The 8,337-nt window shown below is 44.1% G+C and overlaps 1 protein-coding gene across 1 annotated transcript in view; it reads right to left on the bottom strand.

The window, feature by feature from the left end:
* Positions 1 to 3,916, bottom strand: part of LOC101863624 (serine/threonine-protein kinase 38-like) — a 32,880-nt gene extending 28,964 nt beyond the window's left edge. Inside the window, exon 1 of the mRNA XM_035972857.1 lies at positions 3,654 to 3,916. The gene's annotated coding sequence lies outside the window, so the exon portion shown is untranslated. The remainder of the gene's footprint in view (positions 1 to 3,653) is intronic.
* Positions 3,917 to 8,337: the final 4,421 nt, after the last annotated feature.

Raw genomic sequence — 8,337 nt, 5'->3', positions numbered from 1 at the left:
TGCCCGATGTAGAAGTCTGGACTGACGGTTCAGCTAAGCAGGGTACTGCGTATGGAGGAAGTGGAATACTGATCAAGACCGGTGATACCGAACTCGACCAACGTGTACCTGCGGGCCGGTATTGTTCCAGCTACAGGGCCGAGCTTGTAGCTCTCGACACCAGTGGCAGTGGGTGGACCAAGATTTGGGTGGGGCATGGGTTTTTTTCCACTTCTTTACCACCAAAAAGGAAGCAATAAGAACAAAACAGTGATGATTTTTCTATACTCATGGCAAACCACAGCATTTTGAGAACCATTCAAACGAGAGAAGAGTCACCTTTATCTACCATCTCTTTGTTCTTAGTTAAATTTAAGCTCTTCTGGATGGTGGAGACGAAGACGTTTCACCTCCAAATTTCTCTAATTAGTTTTTATCTGAAGAAAAAGTTGCCCCAAAAGTGGTTTGATGTAATTAATAGCTGTTAAATCTCAGCGGCTCAAACACACAGCACTCCAAACACCTACCGTCTATTACATGGATTGGGTCGTGTTGTTGCGGAAAATAAAAGCGCCTAACAAAGGCCCAATGGGCGCATAGGTATCTGTGTCACTGGGGGAAGTGTGTCGTAAACTTTCACCCCATTGTCAGGGCTGGGAGAGCGTGAGCCCGCTGTACAGTGTAATTTTTTTAAAGTTTTCACCTTTTTTTCAAGAAGAGTTTCATTAAAGACGGGCGTGGGAACCGGCTTATTCTTTCTGAGCCCTAACGACATTTGATTGGCTGTTAGGTTACTATAGTTGTAAGCGGTGACAACAATGATTGGATAAACGGGCAAGCCGCAAGCTGATAACTGTGTGTTCACTGTGTGCGAGCCTTTGCGATCACAACGGTTTCAACTGTTTATTTCGTTATTTAAGAAACTTTCATTAACTAAGGGGTAGAGTTAGGGTGGGGACGGGGTGGGGGTGAGGGGCTCAAGCCCGTAAGCCCATCACTACCCACCGCCACTGCTCGACACAGCGCTTGACATGCTTGTGGCACTACATACAGCAGGCAGCCTTCCGAACAGTGCACACATCCATGTATACACTGATTCTAGGTCAGCAGTCATGCGCCTCTCATACGGCCCTACCAACCAATCGGAAAAGGTGGCCTGCTCAATCTGGCAACATCTGCACACCCTCTGTCAATGCTCTGAATGTTACAGTGGATTCCAGGCCATGCTGGACTGGCTGGGAACGAGGAAGTTGACAGTATCGCCAAAGAAGCAACACAGCCAATCGATTTCTTAAAGCCGTCATCCACCAATCGACCTGCGCAAAGTGGAAGAGAGAGGTGAAACCCAAACTGCCGTTTGCCCAGCCGCCGTCATACCACTTTCTTGAGGCCTCGCTCAGACGACAGGACCGCCGGCTTCTCTCCCAAATGAGAACTGGTGGAAAATCGCCCAAGTTGAGATCATATCTCCACAAAATTGCGCCAGCGGACAACCCAGATCCGTCCTGTCGAGCCTGCAAGGAGGACGAAACTATGGACCATGTATTCCTGAGATGTCCCGCAAGCTATCTTGCTAGAACCCGTCTGCTGGGACATTTCAGTAACCCACTTTCAGCACTTTTTAAGGACCCCTGGGCGAGTGTTGAGTTCCTGCGTGCTGTCCGCATCGCTGACCGTTTATGAAGCCACAGCGCCCGAAGAGAGAGAGAGAGAGAGGGAAAGAGACAGAGACAGGGAGAGAGAAGAGGGGACGAGTAGATCTTGCGAGAACTTCCGGGCAAAACAAAATGGCGACCCCCGTAGTTCGGCTCGATTCTAAAACTAAAAGTGAAAATAGCCTTTAAGCATCTTTGTAAGTCGATAAAATTAGCTTACTTTTATTGTGCTATAACTAGATCTATAACGTACGTAATCTTTTCTTTGCCTTTATCCATTTGAGATCATGATCCACATCGATAGAAAGTATTCCGAAAGGAAGTGGCTATTCTCATCCGGGGTGAGAATAGAAAAGCGATCTACCTCTCACCCCGGGTGAGACTTGCCAGCGTAGGCTATTCTCACCCAGAGCGAAACAAGACCTGCTTTTCCTCATTTTGGAATACTATCTATCGGTGTGGATGATCAAATTGATAAAAAAGCCAAGAAAAAATTATGTTATAGCACAAAAGTAAGCTAATTTGATCGTCTTCAAAGATGCATATACTGTTCAAATCGAGCCGAACTACGCGGGTCGCCATTTCGTTTTTCCCGGAAGTTCTCGCAAGATCTACTCCTCCACTCTCTCTCTTTGTGTGTCTCTTTCCGCTGTCTATCGGTGTGGACGATCAAATTGACCAAAACAAAGTTAAAAAATGATGTTAAAACACAAAAGTAAATTAATTTGGTTGTCTACAAAGATGCTACGGCTATTTAACTTTTCGAATCGAGCCGAACTACACGGGTCGCCATTTTGTTTTGACCGGAAGTTCTCGCGCTACTCCTCTCTCTCTCTCTTTCTCTCTGGACACTGCCCACAGACAAAATGTTGAAAATTGTACGCTTATATTAGGCTACAGTTGTAATGGAATGTTTGTTCACGGCACAGAATTCTACAATTTTTCTGTTATCACAGTGTAGAATTCTGTGGTTTAGGGTGAACGCAAAATTTGTTGGCCTAGATCTCTAGATCTAGGCTATATAAACGGTGAACGCGCACCGGGTGAGAATAGCCAAAAGACTGGCCTGCACTATTCTCACCCCGGGTGAGAATAGAGGTGGCCATTCCGAAATTAGGAAAAGAAAGTGGCTATTCTCACCTGCCCGGAAGTTCTCGCAAGATCAACTCCTCCCCTCTTCTCTCTCTCTCTGTCTCTTTCTGAATACTGTCTATCGGTGTGGACGATCAAATTGACCAAAACAAAGTTTTTAAATGATGTTAAAACAGTAAATTAATTAGGTTGTCTACAACGATGCTACGGCTATTTAACTTTTCGAATCGAGCCGAACTACGCAGGTCGCCATTTTATTTTGCCCGGAAATTCTCGCGCTACTCCTCTCTCTCTTTCTCTCTCTCTCTCCACTGCCCACAGACAAAATTGTACGCTTTTAGTAGGCTACAGTTGTAATGGAACGTTTGTTCACGGCACAGAATTCTACAATTTTTCTGTTATCACAGTGTAGAATTCTGTGGTTTAGGGTTGAACGCAAAATTTGGTGAACGCGCACCGGGTGAGAATAGCCACAAGACTCGCCTGCATTATTCTCACTCCGGGTGAGAATAGAGGTGGCCTTAGGCCTTAGAAAAAACAGGTCTTATTTGACACCGGGTGAGAATAGCCTACAGTGGCAAGTCTTACCCGGGGGTGAGAGGTCGATCGTATTTCTATTCTCACGCCACTTCCATTAATAATAGTATAGTACTTAGAAGGTGCATCCCAACAATAGATTCTAGATCTACACTGACACTAGACTCTAGATCTAGAAAGCCTACTTCTGACAGCTTCAGTCGTCGTTAGGCCTAAGATATAGATCTTCTATATATAGATCTAGATCTAGATCTGGACTATCTAGATCTAGATCTAGACTAGATCTAGATTCTAGATTAGATCTACTCAACGTATGACCCACTGTCGACAGTGACAATATTCTGCTTGGTGGGCTAGATCTAGGCCAAGAATTAGTCACTTTCTACTTACCCTGGCCTTCAGGAGTTTATTCTTAAGTCTCCAAATCTCAACGGTTGGCGATGAACATTGAAAATAAATATGGTATCAATGGTCGCAAGCCAACAAACATCCGATAGTGTCTAATCAATTCCTCTTCAGACGTGATTAAGTACTTCAAACAGGGGGGTGTAATGGTATGATCCTTATCCACTGACTTTATCCTTATCGTCACAACATAGGCTAAAGGGTAGGAATAAAAACAGAACTGGCTCAGTTCCCACTTCCGCTATAGATGTACCGGAAGCGTCATAATCCGCTACTAGATCTAACAAAAATAAGTGCTCGACTTTTGTCGAAACTCCTGCTCCCTGAATCTTTCTAACTCAAACCCGTCTATCTCATTCATCTTCATTTCTTGTTTCATCCAATCAGCACACCTTGGAAATATTGAGGAATATGTATTTGGCATCCGTCTTTTCAATCTTGTATTCCTTAAATGGAAAGTAGTACGATACTTTATGGTAAAGATCTTGTAAGGTGCGTCTTTGATGTAGGCCAATAGTATTGAAGTCGAAAAATAATATTCTTTGACAACCTATTATGTGTGTGTAATATTTTAAAAATATAGATAGATATCGGCCTATGTATTATAACAACAGACATACATGAATATGCTGCCAAGGAGGTTATGGATAGATTTTATTATAACAACAGGCATACATGAATATGCTGCCAAGGAGGTTATGGATAGATTTTATCAAATTCTAAGATCCTTGCCATGTGGACCGTCCATATCACGCTCTCATGCCTGATATTGCTTCCATTTATCCAATCGTCCAGCACAACATAAACAACATCCCAATTATCATGTAGCCAACTTATTCTGGACTGTATCACATCATCACTTTTGTTTACAAAAGGGGGGGGGAGCTCTGCTGTTGTTGTAGGTAGGCTATATGATATATCATCAAATGTTAGTTCTTATGCAATACCGACAAGGGATAGGCCTATGATATTGAGAGTAATAGCTAGTAAATCCTGTAGTTTGGGATATTCGAGGAGCAGATGTTGGACTGTTTCGTAGACGAGGTCACAAAAGTTGTTTTTTTTAATTGGTTAAATTTAGGGGTGTGCGTGAAGTACTCAAACATTTAACCTCTGTGAGTAGATCTACTAACTCTTGTAGGTTTTTAACACTCACACTTGCCCTTGTCCAAAATATCCGAGTACTTGGGTAATAACTCGAGGGTATATTTTACCCCCCCCCCCCCCCCTCAACCACCCACCCACGAGAGGTGGCTAATTATAGGTCAAGAAGTAGCGATGATTTCGCAGTATCCCGAGACAGACACATGCACACAGAGAGAGAGAGAGAGAGAGAGAGAGAGAGAGAGAGAGAGAGAGAGAGAGAGAGAGAGAGAGAGAGAGAGAGAGAGAGACGAAACAAACAAATACTGTATGATTTAAGCATTGAGATTTGCACCCACATGTGCTCCTTTCAGCTGCTGTGATTTTTTAAAAATCTCGTACAAGTGTATCTTCCCATTTCTTTTTGTTGTTATTTTACCAATCATTCGCTTCTCACACTTTGTTTGTCTGTTTTTGGTCTTTTGTCTTTCTCTCACCCGGCATCTTTTGCGAATCCATAACTAAGGCAAGACGAGCGTTATTTAATGTTGGCAAATATGAGGGAAACAAAGAAGGGTTGGGTGGTAAAATTTAGTTTAGATATCAACAATAGATTTAGATTATATCAGCTAACATGCATGTAACACAACACGGTACTTCATGGGGACTCCCGTGGCCACAGGTTAAGGTGTCCGGGTATATCGACGGAAACATTTTCTTCTCTAAAATTGTCTTCTTTCACCTCCTTCCCTGCTCTCTAGCAATATTCTGTTGTCCGCTTTCACCTCCACTTATTCTGCCCCCACCCCCTCACCTCCTTTGCCCCCTCCTCTGGGCTATTGACTCTTTCTCAAGCCTTCCCACTGCTTCTCGTTGGCTCCTTCTTACTGCTGTCTGTCAGCCACACCCCTGATCTTCGGGTACCATAGGAAAGATCTACACCAAGTAAAGCTGGATCCTGCTCGCCAAATCTGAGAGTGGCAATTCACAATTCAGTCGGCTTCAATGAATCGTGAGTACGCGAGCGATCGTGGAACATTAAGTCTCGGGCTCGTTGTATGCGTGAAACAGAACAGTGTCATTATTATTATCAACGCCACTTCGCGAGTCCCACTATTGTTGCCCTGCCATCCTCTCCCCCCCCCCCCCCCCCTCACCGTCCTTCGTTGCGCTGCTCTACTGACCTCAATTAGCGACCGCCATAAATTCACCTCCCCTCCCCTCCCCCCATGATTCGCTAAACTAAAACAATGGCTCCATAAAATTCCTTCTGTCTAATATATTGGTTGGAACCTGTTCATTTTGTTTTAATAAAGGGGTTGGACTGTGCCATCTTTTGTAAGATAAGGGGGGGGGGGGGGGGCATACTAAGTGTTCCGTTCCGTTCTTGCGCTCGTGAATCGACTCGCGACCCAGCAGTAGGTTACAAACAAGCCACAAGGTGGTGACAGCGGGAATCGGAAGGCGATACTGTTCCGCGTTCCGCTGAAGTGAATCGCATTCCGCAGGGAAGAGTGACGATTCAGTTCCGTTCTCGCGCTCACGACCCAACTTTAACACCAAGCCTTCTCGGATAAGGGCGAAAAATCTCGGAGATCCCGTGTGCAAGGTGCGCACGTTGAATATCCCTTGGTGGTCCAAATTTCAAACGAGTAGGCTTCGACCGCCATCCGGGCAAAATTCAAAATATCCTACCAACTGAAAATGTTAGGTGTGTCCCGCGCACTCATGACCTTATGCAGTTGCGATCGCCGTAAAACGCTTACGAAAAAAAAAAATGTCGTTGTTTGTTCCCTTCTCTTCAGTTCTGTTCACCTTGCTCTTGACACTCATGTGATTGCAAACTGGTTGGACCGTTTGTCCACCGGCTCATTCATTCCTGTCTGCAGTTTTCCTTCTCGATGATTTGTATTGTTTTGAGTGGTTATAGTAGGCCTACATGATGTATTGGCTTGGTATGTTATGCTGGCCGCGGGTTGACCTTTTGGTGCCTTTCTGCTTTGACATTGCAATGACTGCTTGTGTGTCCCGGGATCCAGTGTTACTCAAGCCTAATAACAAAGAGGAGAACTGCTGGTCCAGTGGACGGACTTGTTGATGTGGTGGGAACTTACTGGCCTACTGGGTGCTCAAACTACTCTAATTAGAGGAGGTTCTCGTTGTCCAGAGCTCACGGGGTTCGCCTCTCATTCAATAGGTCCCGGGTTCGAATCCGGACAGCGACGGCAAATTTTCTACTCTAAACTTTTGTCCTTTCACCCCCTTTCCTGCTCTCTAAGGCTGCAAACACACTTGCTTCACGTTCCCTACGTTTTCAACTCTCCGTTTTGGGGAGAAACATCCTAACATCCCTATGACAACAAAACTCAAAATGATCAACACCATGTTCATCCCAACACTCACTTATCAATGCCAAACAAGGACCACGAACTAGACATTAAAGCAAAGATTTACATGTGAAATGCGGTGCCTTAGAAAAGCAATCAAGACCAGGCGCTAAAAGATTAGAAACTCTGTAATCCGAGAAATGGTGGGCACAAATGATGTCATGCATCACATCCAACACCAAAGAATCAAATGGTTCGGACGTCCCCTACGATTACATGTACCAACACACCATCCAGCACAACGTGGTGCCTACATATAAAAATCCGATGGCAACAAGGCTAGAGGGTGACCGAGAAAGACCTGGATAGATGGAGTCAGGGAAACATTAACCACCCACGGCATCCCCTTGACCCAAACTCTCCGGCTGGCGACAGAGAGACGTCTCTTTCTTCCCGCGACACCCAAAAGGGTATAAGCAGCGGATAAAAGTAAAAATAAAAGTAATTTTTGGGGAGGGAAAATTGGAGTTGATTACACCAACGTACTAACTTCACATTCCTTTCTCCCTTGTGATTTAAAAAACAAAACAAAACAAAACAGCTATGAAACTTTAATTTTTACTTTCCACTCCAACTTCTTTAGCAATGTTGACGTAATTTCTGCTTGAGTTATTGTCTTGTAATGTATCAAAAAGTGCAGGTCTCTTTTACACCGCTGTAATAAGTGCTGTTCATGTTCTGAATCAAATGTCTCAATATACACTAAATCTATTAGAGCCTACGAAAAGAAAGTCAAAACATGTAGGTCGAGGTCAGCGTGTTTACAATAAATTTTTAAAAAAATTGTATATACCTCGAAAATGGGCCTAAAGTGAAAAGTTCGCGTGTTAGACAGTAATTTTCATCGCAGAATCCAAATCTGAAGTAAAAAATACAATTTAATGCAATTTTGATTAAAACGAATGTCAGCTTTCTACGTCCTGGCAGTGGTATTTTTAGAATTTCCGCCCCTAGACCACAGAATGACGATTTGCAAAGAGCAATTTTACTGCAGCGGTAAAATCAAAATCGTGAAGGGCAGGCCGTGAAAGTGTGGGGATTGTGATGTGAAGTCACTTTGTGCTGTTGAGGCCATACGTGTCCCCTGATGGGACAGTCGATAAGGCCTGTTTTTTTGCCGGGGGAAAGAAATGAATCAGTCGGCTTGTTTCCGTCTTGTGTGTCCACACACTTCGGAAAAGACACGTCTAGTCTGTTGG

Source organism: Aplysia californica, unplaced genomic scaffold (assembly GCF_000002075.1).
Source record: "Aplysia californica isolate F4 #8 unplaced genomic scaffold, AplCal3.0 scaffold00877, whole genome shotgun sequence".
NCBI lineage: Eukaryota > Metazoa > Mollusca > Gastropoda > Aplysiida > Aplysiidae > Aplysia > Aplysia californica.
The sequence above is the reverse complement of the archived record's forward strand: the minus strand, read 5'-3'. Positions and strand labels throughout refer to the sequence as shown.